Below are 16,559 nucleotides of genomic sequence, written 5' to 3'. Positions count from 1 at the left end.
TTCAGAAAAATATAAAATTTGGTCTCCAAGCAGATATTAATATGGAGAATAAGATGAACTGTTCGGATCGACCGTTTGGGTTTTGAAAACTCGAATATTGAGCCGTAGCATAGAGGCCTCTATGCTATCCATAGCACCCCAGCCTAACTCTATATATATATACTAGTAATTGTGCCCGTGCACAGCAACGGGAGCAAATTATGTAATAGAAAATCTAATTTGCTGAAGTATTTTTTTTCATAAAAAATAGAGAAAATAAATATCGCTGAATGTAAACCAAAGATATTATTTATGAATTGAATATAGGAATAAAAAAACATAGCATTTTCTAATAAAAACCATAAACATACAAAGCTAATTTGGTTTTGTTTTCAATTTTTGCTCATGGAGAGAATTATCCTTTTATAATTAATCTCAAGTAATTATAATCTCATAAATCGATAATTGTATCCCATTACATATAAATCATGACAAACCTTGTAAACATTCATAAGATTTTTTTTTTTTTCATTCAAATGACCATAGACTTGCATCCATTTTGAATATACATATTTGATTGTAAATATAAAAGATCCGTTAAAATTCATTTAAAGGCTACCGTAATCCTTAAACACCAGGTATGTAAACCCCTCATAATTCCAAAATTTGTTGTTCATGTAGAAGCAACACACTGATATCTTTGTTCTCAACACCTTCGAGATAGTCTCTCTAAATATTGTTGCGTTAGTTTGCAGTGGACAACATGCCATTGCCTTTGCTAAGTCACCAATTTCTTTCTTTTCTCATTCCACTCCAAATATTGATTTACATCTGTATCACAAATCACATGAATAAACAAAACAAGAAAAAATATCCGTTAAAAATGCCAAAAAAAAAAACCCATGGGGTTGAGCACCCTTTCCTTTTAAGTACGGCAACGGGATATGAAATGAATAAATTAATTTTTGAGAAGCAACATAGAATAAACAACATGAATTTTTAAGAACTAAGAATGAATAAAATATTTTTTGTAGAACAGAATGAATGAATAAAATTATTTTTTAGTAACTACTTTGAAATCCTAATATATGCACAATCTAACATCAGAACAAAAAATGCAAATCATACCCAAAGAGAAATGGATGGAAGTGACTGAGAGGCTTTTGCCTGTATTAAGAAATCATTTAAGATTTCAATTTGAAAACACAATTTTCTTTTCAATCTAATAATTTTTTCGAGTAATATCATTTATTATACATAGTGCTTTTAAGAGTTGCTCTTCAATTCTTGTCTTGTCTCCAATTGCTTTAATACGGTTGAATGCTGCATATTAGAAAAACAATACAGTTTAAACATCAAACCAAAATCCATTACAGCTTATAAGAAATGAACAACTAATAGGCTATTTTTTTTTAATTGGCAACGTACCTGAAAATGATCACGTGATCTGGTTTTCTCCTATATAAAATAACATCCCTAAGTTATGAATACATATAAAAGAATAAAAAAGAGAAGATAAAAAATAAAATGAAATGTGTATTGAGAAAGAGGAACCTGTAGCTTAGCTCAAGTGCTTTATGAGGTTGGCAATACCACCTTCGTACTCAGTTATGTTCTTTAACCTAAAATCCTAAGTGTTCTCCTTAATTTTTTTATAAAATAATTGTAAAATGGACACACATAATCCTATAGACCATAAAAAATGGTAAGTGTTCTCCTTGAAAAATATTGAAAATAACTTGCAAATTGACACACACATAGTAAAAACATACCGCTCAGAGATCTAAGTTTATCAGACTAAGTTTAACGTAGCTGATTTATAATTTTCATATTTTTTTTTCTATTTGTGTATATAACAGTTTGTATTTGAACCAGAGTATACTTATATGTCTTCACATTGATCATTTTACCCTTAACATACCCTTTGATAAATAATATTGCATACCCGAAACACATTTTTTTTTTTTGGTAAAAAAGGATTATAAATTAGTAGTGATATAGTCATTTTACCAGCTATTACAACTCAAAACAAAGAAACTCATCTCCTAAGTACCAATAAAAAAATAATTAAGGTACCACATGCCAGTACCAAAAAAGGATGATTTATTATGTACATATTTTGTTTGTATTTGGGTATATACCAGCTTGGTATTGCATTTGTACCGGAGTAAACTTGTATGTCTTCACGTTGACCATTTTATCCTTATAGGATATACACTTTGCTAAATAATATTGCATATCCTAAATGCATGGATTTGTCAATACAGTCATGACAAAGCCCGTACTATCTCCGTTTTCAAAGTCCAAACAGTCGATCCGAACCGCTCAACATGACCTCTATATGAAAATGAACTTGAAGACCAAATTTTACATTTTTCAGATTTTTTTTTACTATTTTCTTAGATAGCTAGGAAATCACTTGATCTAAAGATTTTCAAACTCATATCCCTGAGGTAATAGAAATTTTGAGTTTAGATTCAGACCGTCCGATCTGCTTTGGCATGAATATTAAACGGGCACGTGCATTCCACCTCAAGCCGAATTGACCCGCATTCTGATCGGACAATCCAGATTAAAACTCAAATATTCTGTAGGACCATTCAAGCGCACACATCTATCCACACCCATATCTGTCACACAGAATTTATAAACAAACAATATACCAAATGAAGAATTATTTTTCAAAAAAATGAATAAAATTTTCCGACCCATGCAAAAACATTAAGCAAGCTAGAATTGTTATAAAACTCGACAACTGACGGTAAAACTGATGTGGGGCCAAACGATTTAACTTGCTTGGATGGTAATTAACAATTGAATATATAGTCTATTAAAAACTCATTTTTTGTCATAGAAGACAGTAACCGTTATTTATTTGCTCTTGAAGCTCTTGAAGGCAATATGGTACCATATATAGTTCGTGATTTGCAATTTAAATCTGGTACCATATATTTGAATAAAAATATTAACCTTGTTCAAAACCTTTAATCATGAAAACAAATAAAGGGAAACAATTCAATAACCCAATAATTTAAATCATAGACGGGGATCGGAAAAAGGTGTAGGAAATTGACCTGAAATTGAAGAAGAGAGGAAGAGGAGGCGAGGTGAAGTTCTTCACAAAATTAATACACTTGATTCTGATATTTGTTAACCTGACAGTACTGCCATAACTAAAGTCAATACAGGTTTATTTCATAAAAAACTAACTCATGAAAAATGTCACTTCTAAAGCAACCAGTAAGTATCCTCAAAGTTGAAAGCATGCATCACTTAATTTTAACAGTGTTTTACAAAATCACAAATAAACTCAATTAAATTTGTTCATAGCCCAATAGAATTCTCATAGTAGTTGCAAACATGCAAACTTGTATCACTTATATTAACAGTGTTTTACAAAATCACAAATAATCACAGTTAAATTTGTCTCGTAGCCTAATAATTTTCTCAACAGCCTAGTAAGGGAAGCACGTTACTTCTTAGTAGGGGCGTCCAAATGATCGGTTTGGTTAAAAGCGAATTAAAATAGTCAAACCCAAAATTTTATTCAGTTTTCAAAAATCTAAACAAACCAACCAAATTAACAACCAAACCAAAAAAAAACAAAGTATATTTCAGTTTGTTTGGTTGAACCTAAAAGGGAGATTAAACCAAACCAAAAATAAAACACTAAAGTTATTCAACAATTCAACCGAAATGAACCATTTAAACCCAAGAACCAAACTTTTAATCCAAAATTTGTTGGTTTAGTTGAAAACCAAATAAACTGTATCCAATAAACACCCTTACTTGTTAGTATTCATGGTTAGATTTCTCAATGTAAAAAAAAATTACCAGAGGGGTCATGACATCAACCCAGCTCTCTTCTTCACTGGAATGAACACTGCTATTCTAGCTAGAACCATGTAAATTCTCATCTGACGAAGCGGGACCACATTTGACTGTGCAAAGGTACTCCTTTGTAGAATTTCTTTCTGCATCCTTTGTATAATATATCTCAAAAATCCTTGCACTCGTTTGAGCATAAACTCTCTGAATTTCATACTTTCCCTTAAAGAACACTGCACAAACCAAAATTGATCGATTGAATCCAAAATTGGTAATAAAAAAGGAGGATTTGTAAGTGATGAAGTTGTTGTTTGTTTTACCAGTGACTTCGCACGACTGAGGATCGTCGGAGGTGGATGGTCGGAGTAGAAGCGTCCTATCGGAAGTCAAATCGGGAGCGTCTTCGTCGAAGGTGTCGACAGAGATGGAAGCTTCTATGGACGACGATCCCTCCGCCACTGTCCAGTTCGTCTCGCAACTCCATCCCTTCGCCGACGATCCTTCTTCCCCTTCTCTCTCTATCTCTACGGCGGTTTGGTGAAGAGACGGAGAAGGGTGAAGAGACGGAGCGGAGTGGGGTGAAGAGACGGAGCGCCAGAATTTCTTTTTAGCGGAGTGAAGAGATGGAGCGATGGAGCGCCAGGAATTGTTTTAGGTTTTTAGGGATCATATGTGGCTCGAACAGTGGGATCTTAAGTGTTGAAGAGCAAAATTTAGAAAATTCTGCTGTATGTGATCTGAAAATTGAATGGCTGATATTAATTCCGAAAATTTAACTTTTAATCACAACCCTTGCAGGATCTAGACATTAAGCTCCTTAATAAGGTAGGGAGATATATATATATATATTTAGCTATGAATGAGTAGAGCAAAACACTTTTCTTTCAAAAAGATAAAGCAGCTACTTTGTGGTCATTTCCACATTTCTCCTAAAAATTTTCATAAGCTCGGTTTCAAATTTTTTTATTTTTTAGACGATTCCGAAACTTTTTTATTTGCAAATATTGAAGAAATGTAGAGTCAATGTGTCTTAGATATATAGATAAGACAAGCGGCGTAATTGAAAAAAAAAGGACATTATGTTCAACCAGAGAAAAACACAAAACCAAAGTCGTTATCACCACCAACAATATTTTGTCTAATACATACATTTTACAAAAAAAAAAAAAAAAAGAATTTTGTTTTTTAGCCCCTATATTATTTGATTTTGATCCAAATTTTCTGAACTAATTTTATTTTGTCCAACTAGCTCGTAAACAATTGTGTCAAGTTTCTAAACATTCTTTCCTAAAAGCTACTTGTAAAAAATGTTAATTATATTTGTCGACTCTAATCTTAAATTAGTTGAAAAATATATAATTAATTATGGTGATCTAATTATCAGGGAGTGGAATAGTAAATCTTGCAGCAATTGAAGTCATTGGAAATTTTTCATTCAATATCATGTTAAAATAAATTATCAGTTAAGTATTTATAATAACGGACTGAATTATTTAAATTTCAAGTAATTAAACAAAGACAAAATAAAAACCCAGAAGTTTGATCCAACCATGTGCATTAGTTGAGGAGATTAATTGAACTATAACAATTAGAAGTTAATTTAACTAAATGAAAAGTTTAAAAAATAAAAATTACAATTTTTCTCTACTTTTCAATATAGCACTGTAAACGAATCAAACCGAATGGAACTTGCCTCAGTTTGAGTTTGAGTTTGAATAAGATTCGAATCGAACTAGTTTGATTTGTTTCAGTTTGACTTCGATTCGAAAAAATTAATTGCAAACTACAAATTTTTCGATTCGAAGTCAATCGAATTATGAACTACAATTTTTTTTGGTAGCCCTAGTTATACCAGTAGTTTATGTGTTAGTTTTCTTCTCACAGAATAAAATTAACACGGTTTGCTTTTACCTTTCATGAATTCACACTAATGGATTATGGGCCAGTTCAAGATTTTATTACCTTTTATGCTGCTGGATTGATTAAAATAATGACATGGACTTAGTAAAATGGAACTTATTCCATTGTAAATTTGTTACGCTGCTGAAACATTTTCATATTATAAATTACCATTATATTAATAATTTTGAGCTGTGATATAAGTTTGGTTCCTGCATTATTAAATATTAATGGATGGTTCTTGCATTATCAATTTCGAATGAATTATATCTAGTTTGAGTTTGATTTGAATAAGATTTGAACCTAATTGGTTTGATTTGTTTAAGAAAGAACTAATTTTAAATCAAATGAAACTCAAATTCGAATCACAAAACTAGGAAAAAATTTTGCAACTCCTGTTTCAATATAACATATATGAGGAGGGTTCCAATGCCTCATTTTTTTTATACCTCATCATACCTCATATTTTATATTTTCATTTTCTTCATATTCAAAGTCTAAATTGTCGATCCGAACCGTTCAACATGATATCCATACTAAAATGATGAAATTTTATAATTTTTGAAATTTTTTTACTCTTTTTTAAGATAGATAGAAAATCATTGTTTTTTGAACGGTTCAAAAACAGTGATTTTGTACCTAACTTAAAAAATAGCAAAAAAATTTCAAAAAATATAAAATTTTATCTCCATGTATATTTTAGTATAAATATTTTGTTGAACGGTTCGGATCAACAATTTGAATTTTGAAAACGAAAATATAAAATATGAGGTATGAAAAAATGAGGCATTGGAACTCTCCTCGACATATATATATATATATATATATATATATATAGGCTGTGGCTAATTTGCTGCCGGCGGTGCTGCCACTGTTTTTTCTATTTTTTGTTGTTCAAATGACAAATCTAAATCGTTAGATGTTTAATCTATGTTATAATCTACTTGGAGACCAAATTTTACATTTTTTGGAATTTTTTTACTATATATTAAGCTAGTTTGAAAACCGCTGATTTCAATGCTGCAGAAATTTACTGAAATCAGCAGTTTTCAAACCAGCTTAATATATAGTAAAAAAATTCCAAAAAATGTAAAATTTTGTCTCCAAGTAGGTTATAATATAGATTAAACATCTAACGGTTTGGATTTGTTGTTTGGACATCACACGGCTAAATATAGCCCCGGCAGCACCTCTGCTGAAATGCTGCCAGCAGCAATTTAGACAGACCCTATATATATATATATATATATATATATTTTTTTTTTTTTTTTTTTTTTTTTTTTTTTGAAACCCCCAATGTTGCCATAGGCCATAGCTATCATTGACACTAAGTAGGAATCGTTTGACTATTTAATTTAATAGTCTAAAAAGGCACATATGTTACTATTTTTGATTGGCTTATTAATTAGCACAGAGATGCTTGCAAAAGATGTAGTTGATTTTCCAAATTTTGATGTGCAAGTAAAACCATAGAGGACAGATAACAGATTAGATAGGAATCCAGTTGGATGGATGAAGGCAGAAGTAGGTAAGGGAATGACAGGACATGGGCACATGACAATTGAATTGAATTGAATTGAGTTGTGCAACTTGTGTTTCCACTTTCCTCCAGTAAAAATCATTGGAGCCACCTGGGCCCCACCTTCAATTCCGCTTTTCTTTTTCTTTTTCTTTTTCTTTTTCTTTGCTTCTATATATCATTATATTGTAATTGAATTTGTCGCCTAGTTGTAATAATTAGCATAAAAACCTGGCTCTGTAACCCCACCTTTACTAATTTGTCACCATGCAATCTCTTGTTTTATTGTGTTTCTAATCATTATTCATCAAAAACAAAAACAAAAATCATTATTCATCCGTAACGCCAATTATTTTTTTTTCTTTTTGTTGTCTTTTCCAAGAATCGTTCCTAACACATGAAATGGTTCGACAGCTAGATTTTTTGTTGCTTCCTGAATATTATGATTTTATCTCTACTAATTTTATACTGTTAGCTACCTGCCGCCTATCCGAATTAATGGATTTCTCTTCTTTACTAAGAATAAAAAAATCTGACTTGTATTTGGTTATGCATTTGATAACTCTATCTTTGGGTGTTATTTTAAATAAGATAAATTATTAAGAACTAGCTAGGTTTTCATCAACATAATGTTTTCCGTATGGAAAATCAGCACGCAGTTTAATTTCAAAATTTAATGAATAATTTCTTGTTGATATCAAGAGTAGTGAGTGAGGTTATTGTAATATATATACATTTTATGGATCAACATCGTTGCTCCGGATTCATATCTATATTTTTAAATTTCAAATTGCCCATCTTAACCAGTAACCAACATCTCCATATGCATGAAAATGTCCTTCGACTCCAAATTTTATATTATTCAGAATTCTTTTTTTTCCTATTTTTTTAGGTAAGCAGGATATATATCACTTCATCTAAAAATTACGGACCATCCTAAAAGTACTAATTTTTTATTTATCTAAAAAATAATAAAAATAATTCTAAAAAATATGAATTTTCGTCTCAGGTACATTTTCATATTAAGATCATGTTTAATGGTTCGGATCAATTTGTTTGAATGTCTGAAATAGAGATAATAATCTACATGGCGGGTCGATCCGTAATATGCATATTACCCAAAAATTTTATTAATTTCCAAAAACAAAATTCAAATTCTATCACTTTTGCAGAGGATTTTGAAAAATGACCAAATCGGTCAAAATCTCTCCAGTTTTGGAGCTTCTTTCCGGTGGGAAAATAACCAATTCCAGAACCATTTGGACCGGTCAAAATCTCACCAGTTTCTCTCCCTATAACCAGTTATATTCTCACTCTTTTTTGTGTTTTTTTACAAAACAAAAAAAAATTATAATTTATTTATTTTTTATTAAAATAATAGAAATATTTAATGTATTTATTTGAAAATAGATGAAATACAATATAATTTGATTTATTAGAAAGACTGCAACAAATAACTCGGATCAATATTTTGCAGGTCAAATTTTTTGCGGCTGTAAGAAAAATTAATATATATCTTAATGTGTTATTGGAAAAAAAAAAAATATGCTTTGAATTTAAGTTATTGATCGCGGTTTAAAAGTCACTTCTAAGTAATACATAAAATATTGTGGTCCTTCAAGTACATTTAATTTTCAAAAAGTTGTATCTATTTTGATAATTCTTTTTAAATAACAATCATTAAATAACTTAAAGTTTTTGTTTTTTTTTTCAAAAAAGTTATATTTATTTTGAGAATTCTTTTTAAATAACAATCACTAAATAACTTAAAGTTTTTATTTTTTTTCAAAAATAGATACAATTTTTTAGAAATTAATGTTGGTTGAGCAATAATATTTTTCGTTTATTTGACTAATTTGCAAAAACATACAATTATTGAATTTTACGATGTGTTCTATTTTTGAAAGATATGTATGTTCAAGTCGAATGAAATTGCATTATGGAATACTTGGACTGAAAAAGACATGGAGACACTTATCGAAAATACAAATTGTAAAATCAGAAATTTGGTAAAGTATGTGTGAGGCTGTTTAAACAGGGATAAAACGTTGGTAACGTTTGTAAAAAGTTATAACATTTTATACATGTCAGAAGTAAGAAGTTGATCAAAATCAGAAACAAGTTACAACGTTCTAATGTTTTATAAACGTTGTGACGATTTAAAAACGTCATAACGTTATATAAACATTGTAACGTTTTAATAGTGACAGAACTACTGAAGCACAGCCGTACAGTATCAACTTGAAACGTTGTAACGTTTTATGTATGTCAGAATGTTAAGTACAGCTGTATCAAAGATTAAATTCAAACTGAAACGTTGCAATGTTTACACAAAACGTTATAACGTTTTAATTAAATTTGAGCTTCAAAGAACATTTATTTTGATCAGATTTTTACAAGCGAAAACGTTACATAATGTTTTACAAACGTTATAACGTTTTGCTGAGCTGTCAAAAAATTTAAACTCTAAAATCGCACTTTGGACTAAAACGTTGTAACGTTTTATAAAATGTTGGTAATGTTTTATGTCAAACAGCTCATTTTTGAGCTGACTCTATAAATAGGTGATTGGGCTTTCTTCCCAAATCATCTTAGCCGACCCTAATCTTCTAAAAAGTGATTTTCTGAGAGCTTAGCTTACTCTATTGTTGTGAGAGCTTAAAACTTCAAAATTCCTCAAACAACCTCAAACCCACTTCACTAATCTCAACTTAGATTAGGTTAGAGTGATCTATTGAGTGTTTTTCTTGAGTAGCTTGAACTAAGAGACCTTGTTTTCATCTCTTTGAGTTGGCCGTTTGACTTCCCGCTTGGTGTGTAAGGGCTCAACGGTTCACAAATTGTAATAATTTCATATTGGGTAATAGAAAGGCGCACCACTCAAGGTTGCGAAGCCCCGGAGACGTAGGCCTTTGTTTTGTCGAACTCCGTTAACATCCCACGTGTCAAATTTCTCTAAACTCTTCTATTTACTTTCAATTACAATTTAATTTCAGTTTTTGAGCAATTAGAGGTGCACTTAGTATAACAATTAAATGTATTAGAAGATGACAATATTTTCTATATTTACTTAGAAATGACTTTTAAACCAGGCAAGCACTTTTATTTTTTTCAATAACACATAAATAAATATATTAATTTATCTTACAATCACGAAAAATCTAGCCTAAAAAATGTTGATCTGGGTTATTTGCAATCTTTCTAATAAATTAAATTATATTGTATTTCTTCTATTTTTAAAGAAATATATTAAATATTTATAATATTTCAATACAAAAAAAATTATAAAATTTTATGTTTGTAAAGAAAAAAAAATACAAAACCCGGTGAGAATATAACCAGTTCTAGGGAGAGAACTGGTTATTTTCTCACCGGAAAGAAGCTTCAAAATCGGAGAGATTTTGACCGGTTTGGACAATTTTCGAAATCCTGTGCAAATTAAAGTGGGTAATTTTTTTTTATATTAATAAAATTTTTTGGCATATTGTTCGCACAAAAGTATGCACAAAGTTTCAGTACAGCAAGCTGTACCTTTTAACCTTGATTACACTTTCGACTCAGATTGCAAGTGTACAATCCTAATCGCGTAGTATCATCAGGTATCGATCCACAGGGACGGAAGAAAATAACCGGACTCGTCTTAAAATTACTTGAGATTCTAGAAGTGAGAGAAATTGGTTTGGTTTGGTTCTTAACAATTCTAATGATTTATGACAAGTTTAAAAAGCAATAAAAGAGAATTAAAGTTGTTTCCAGGGTTCAGATTTCATTTCTGTTCAGCCCCGATGCATACGGCCCGTAGGGCACCCCGAGTTAATGCTGCAGCTACTGTTTTCTGTGTTGATACTAATGCTTAGGGTTTCTATCGACCGGATCTAGATACCTAACCTCAACTTTCGCATTTTGGCCTAGTACCCGATTATCGGACTCAAATACTTCCCTCTTAGATGCGTTAAACCTCAACTTTCGCATTTTGGCCTAATTTATCCAAGTTACTTGTTGGTTTACTAAAAGTATCCAAGGACTTTCGCCTCAAGGAAAGTTTCACCTTTCGGGTACTCCTTGGTTTCACCCTACTTCATATACTTTATTCGGTTTGATTAATTGTCATAGACTTGGCTCCTAACACTTAGATGTGCGCATTCATCTAACGGGATGACTAATCGATTCAAGCAAGCACAAATAAAGCAATCAAAATACTACTCAACAAGGTAAAAACAAAGCATTCAACACAAAATCCAAGTAGCATGCAAACAAAACCAAACTAGAAACTACATCGTAACCCTAGAAACAAAGTAAATTAGCTACTCATGTTTAGAAGATAATACAAATAACAAGAAATGAAAGAGTTCATGACAAAACAGTGGAAAATCCGAAGATCCGTTGCAAACTCGCGTTTTTCACTTCTCTTCGTCTTCTCCTCCTCTTGTCTTTTGCTCCAAGAAAGCTTGTCCAAGTTCCAGTGGTGAATCCCCCTTTTTTGGTGAGGAAATATCTCATTTAATGTCCCAGATCGCGCCCCCAGAGGCTTCTTTTTCGGCCTCCTTAAATTAAGCTGATTTCAGATTCCAGCTGGATTTTCCGAATCTGCGTCCTACGGGCCGTAGGGGACCCCGTACGGGCCGTATGCCTGTGCTTTGTCTTGGAGACTTTGTGCCTCTGTTGTGGAACCTTATGTGCAGTTGGGCAGATCCTGTACGGGCCATACAAAATGTCATACGGGCCGTATGAAAAGTAGTCAGATCCAGTTTTTCGCCCTTTTTTTTCTGCAAAATACCAAACAAAGCATAGCAGTACCACATTTCATCGAAATATAAGTAAAAAGTCCACATTTATAGGCTTTAAAGCACATGTTTCAGTGTAAATCAGGGCTGTAATTTAGATATAATATGGAGATATCACATATTACCATAGTCTCACTCGGATATTAATATGTAAATAAGCGTGAGATCACCTTATTATTTCTAGAAAATTATGGCAAACTAGCGGGGAAAATTTGTAGTAAACCCCAATAATGCTTCACACTAACTGGATTAATATTTTATCATGTTATCTCCACATGAATGGATGGAAGTTATCCAATCATTGAGATCACACACAACTAAACCATTATTATTTTTTTATCTGCTTTCTTTTATGCATGAGATGAAAGATAGAACAATCTGATGCTAAAGCACGTGCAATGAACATGAAGGGACAAGATGTTATTTCCAATGCTGGTTGTTTACCTTGTTTGCTTTGGAATAGACATTACATTTCACATGGTGAGACTCCACACAATTACACAAACCCACAAGTGGATTTCAAGAGCAAAAGCAAAGTTAGAGGGTGATGTATTCATGAAAAAAGATTGGTGAGATCAATTTTTAAAATTTATCAGATTGTCTTTGAACTACAAATTCAAACGGTTGAAATTCATCTATTTTATGAGTGACGTATGTATATGATTTTTTTTTAAAGTTCCGAATTCATTTAGTACAAAGTTAAGCTGTAAAAAAATGAATCTTTTGTAAGTTGTTTTGCAAGTTGTTTTATATATTCATTTTTCATCATTGTTTTGACAACTTAATCTTGTATTAAATGAATTTGAAACTTTTTAAATTTTTCATGTACACACATCACTCGTAAAATGGATTTCAACCGTTTGGATTCGTCGTTTGAAGCCAATCTAATAGACTTTTGGAGTTATGCTCACCAACATCTCTTGTTGAGCACAACACACCCTAGCTTTGCTCGGATTTCAATGCTTTTATTTTGCATTGAGTGAGGCTATATATACTACTGTGCACAACGTCTATTGATCAGTATCATAAATCAATATCCTTATTTTCAAAGTTCAAACAATTATTTTGAACCGTTCAACAAGATCTCCATGTGAAATTGTAGTTGTATATCAAATTTTACATTTTTTAGAATTTTCTATTCTTTTAGATAGGTAGAATGTCACTTGATCTGAAGTTTCTAAATCATTTAAAAGTATTGGTTTTTTACCTATCTAAAATATAAAATATAGTAAAAAAAATATATTAGAAAATGTAAAATTTAGTTGCAAATATATTTTTATATGAAAATTATGTTGAAGGTTTCAAATTAACTATTTAAATTAATAAAAATAAAAATATTGATGCATAGTACCATGGTATTACTCTTTGTAGTTTCTCTAATTTGAAAAGTTATAGTTTTTGTAATTGCGGCTTATAACTTCACTTAGGCCTACACAATTTTTTTTTTATTAAATCTAATTTACTTGTGGAAAATGTTCGACAGCTATCATGCATGTTCGTTATATATAATTGTTGCTGTTTAGGGACCCATCATTTGAGCTGGTCAATATCATCTCTAATTTTCCTATTATTATTTGTTTCCTTTGCTTTGATAGCTAGCCAACTTAAAATTTTAATTTATATAATATAAGTCATAATTCATATTATATGAATAGTAATAATAATTAATCAAGTACTATTTTTGTCCAATTAGAGCTGATTTGTTATCCGTTTGCTGTTTATTTTCTTCTTCTTTTTAACCATATTGATCTTCACTATATTTTTTCTTAATTAGCTAGCTTGAGGGGCTATTTGTTATTTTGTACGGTGGCAACAATTAAATACCCAGAAATCTATTGACTTCACGTAACGAATTTTAATTCAATATTAATTTATATATAAACTACACAATACAATAATTGTTATTTTAATTATTTTGTCAGATCGATCAGTTCACAGCTTATTTGCTATTATTTTTTTTAATTTTTTTTTATCACCCTACTATTATATAATATTCTTGGTTAGTCATGACTATAGTTTAAAAACAAGTAATTATATATTTTGCATATATAGTGTTAAACTTTTTGCAGCTACGTACCATGAATCCTAATTCAATTAAACAAACTGATCACTAAAAATGACCCATTGGTGAAAAAAATTAAATATGTACGTAGTATTGATGATTTTTTGTAATTTGGCTCCTTTGACTCGAAAACGATCGAGAATTTCATTTTTTTTTATTTTTTTTTGTACTAGTTTAGTATATACTTCACTATGACTCCTAATTAAAATTACGCACGTACGTTGTACTTCAAATTTGCAAAAATCACATATATATGAAGACACACACACACACACACACACATATATATATAAGAGACATTTTTGACATGATCCCAAATCCCACCAATTTTCTAGCGAGATGCCTTGTCAATAATATATATAATATATTGAAAACGGATCGCATACGTACAGAGCGGACAGTGGTAAAAATAAAATCATATCATATCTATTAATTTTTATTTTTCCGAGTAAATTAATTTCTATAAGTATTTTATCTTATACTAAATTATTGATAATTATATCTATACATATATCAAAGTCAGTATATATATATATATAGGCTGTGGCTAATTTGCTGCCGGCAGCATTTCTGCCGGCGGTGCTGCCACTGTTTTTTCTATTTTTTGTTGTTCAAATGACAAATCTAAACCGTTAGATGTTTAATCTATGTTATAATCTACTTGGAGACAAAATTTTACATTTTTTGGAATTTTTTTACTATATATTAAGCTGGTTTGAAAACCACTGATTTCAATGCTGCAGAAATTTACTGAAATCAGCAGTTTTCAAACCAGCTTAATATATAGTAAAAAAATTCCAAAAAATGTAAAATTTTGTCTCCAAGTAGGTTATAATATAGATTAAACATTTAACGGTTTGGATTTGTTGTTTGGACATCACACGGCTAAATATAGCCCCGGCAGCACCTCTGCTGAAATGCTGCCAGCAGCAATTTAGACAGACCCTATATATATATATATATATATATATATATGTCATTTAATATTAAATAATTTCGAACGAGTTAACTGAAATAATTTTAAATTCAAATTAACTAAAAATTAATCTGATCATCGAGTTAGTTAAACTTGAGCTACATTAATTCAAATTAAAGTCAAGTTTGGTTACTACTTAAATTTAAGAAGGATTAAGTTCTTTACTCCAATCTACTCATATTTTACATTTACTTTGCAATTTAGTGTCATGGATTAACTTATTTCATCTGAAATTAAAGGTAAGATGTTAAAACAGTGGGTCCTACATGCACAACAAATATAGATCTACTAAGTTATTCTGTCTGATTCGGATTAATTCACAGCTTCTTACTTTATTTTACTCTTCCATTTTTTTATTTTTTTATTTTTTATATCTTTAGTGTGGACTCCGCAATCAAATATGACCTAAATGAGATCTAATATAGCGTTTTCGGACCATAAAAGCTACAATACTATATACCAGTGTTATAACGCGCTATTCCATACTATAGTGACGCTGTATATATGGACATAGCACTATTTTTTTTTATCCGTTTCGCTATGACGGGATAAACGCTATTTAAACCTTTGCTTTTTGGTTATATTTTTATTTTGTGTGTATATTTTTTTAATGTACTCTAACTAATTGTTTTTTAGTAAAAGATCTTAAGTAATTGTTTTTTGAGTAAAGGTTGGAGGAGATCAAACCACTCAACTATTTAATATTTATAAAATATTATTCCATTCATGTTTCAAATATGCGACCTCTTACACGAAGAGTATTGTCATTATTGCCACTAAATCAAGGACCGAATCTCAACCTAAACTAGCTAATTGTTGAATCATATTTGTTATGATTATTATTTCTTTCTTTCTTGTCATGTTTTATGCGTTGGATCAATTCTTTATTGTCATTTGTACTTGTTCTCAATCATAACAAATTATTAGTATACTAAATAAGTGGCCTAGACGTACGTAGGACGAGAACAGTATATTATATATATGCGCTATAAACCATTTACTAGCTAGTGGTTGATCAATTGAAATAACGTTTTCAATATCTACACTAAAAGTTACTTTAATTATATATACTTCACATAATAATTAAATTGCTTTGCAAACAATCTTCACAGGAAACTTTAATATGTATATGTATAATAAATGGAAGCTATATATTTTAATAATGAAGTTTTGGCAATTTGAAAGATGAGTTTGGATAAATTAATGTATAACTAGCTAACGTTAGTATATATATTTCATCTGATTTGTAATTAACTAGTTCAAATCATATATTTTTCATGTCCAAATAATTGATTCAATTAGCCACTTGGTCAATATCTATATCTATATATATATATATAATTATATTATATATATGAGGAGGGTTCCAATACCTCATCATACCTCATATATTTTATATCTTTGTTTTCAAATTTGATAAGAAATGGACAACGAATAAATTAAGCTAGGAAAGCAAGTGGTGATCTCTGCATTCATATGCATCTTGCATTGCATGCATGCATGCATGCATGC

General features: G+C 30.4%; 1 long non-coding RNA gene across 2 annotated transcripts; it reads right to left on the bottom strand.

Annotated features, from left to right (window-relative positions):
- Positions 1-474: 474 nt before the first annotated feature.
- LOC144559417 (uncharacterized) lies at positions 475-4,371 on the bottom strand. 2 transcript variants are annotated; one of them, XR_013513133.1, is made up of 6 exons: positions 4,128-4,371; positions 3,814-4,040; positions 3,054-3,134; positions 1,534-2,609; positions 1,408-1,437; positions 475-810 (listed from the first exon to the last, which is right to left on the bottom strand). It is a non-coding gene; the product is annotated as an uncharacterized LOC144559417 (long non-coding RNA). The 2 variants fall into 2 exon arrangements; XR_013513134.1 differs by lacking the exon at positions 475-810 and adding an exon at positions 920-1,302 and having other exon boundaries at positions 1,408-2,609.
- Between the last annotated feature and the right edge of the window lie 12,188 nt (positions 4,372-16,559).

Source organism: Carex rostrata, chromosome 9 (genome assembly GCF_964058835.1).
Source record: "Carex rostrata chromosome 9, lpCarRost1.2, whole genome shotgun sequence".
Classification (NCBI taxonomy): Eukaryota; Viridiplantae; Streptophyta; class Magnoliopsida; order Poales; family Cyperaceae; genus Carex; species Carex rostrata.
This window is presented reverse-complemented; position numbering and strand designations above follow the sequence as displayed.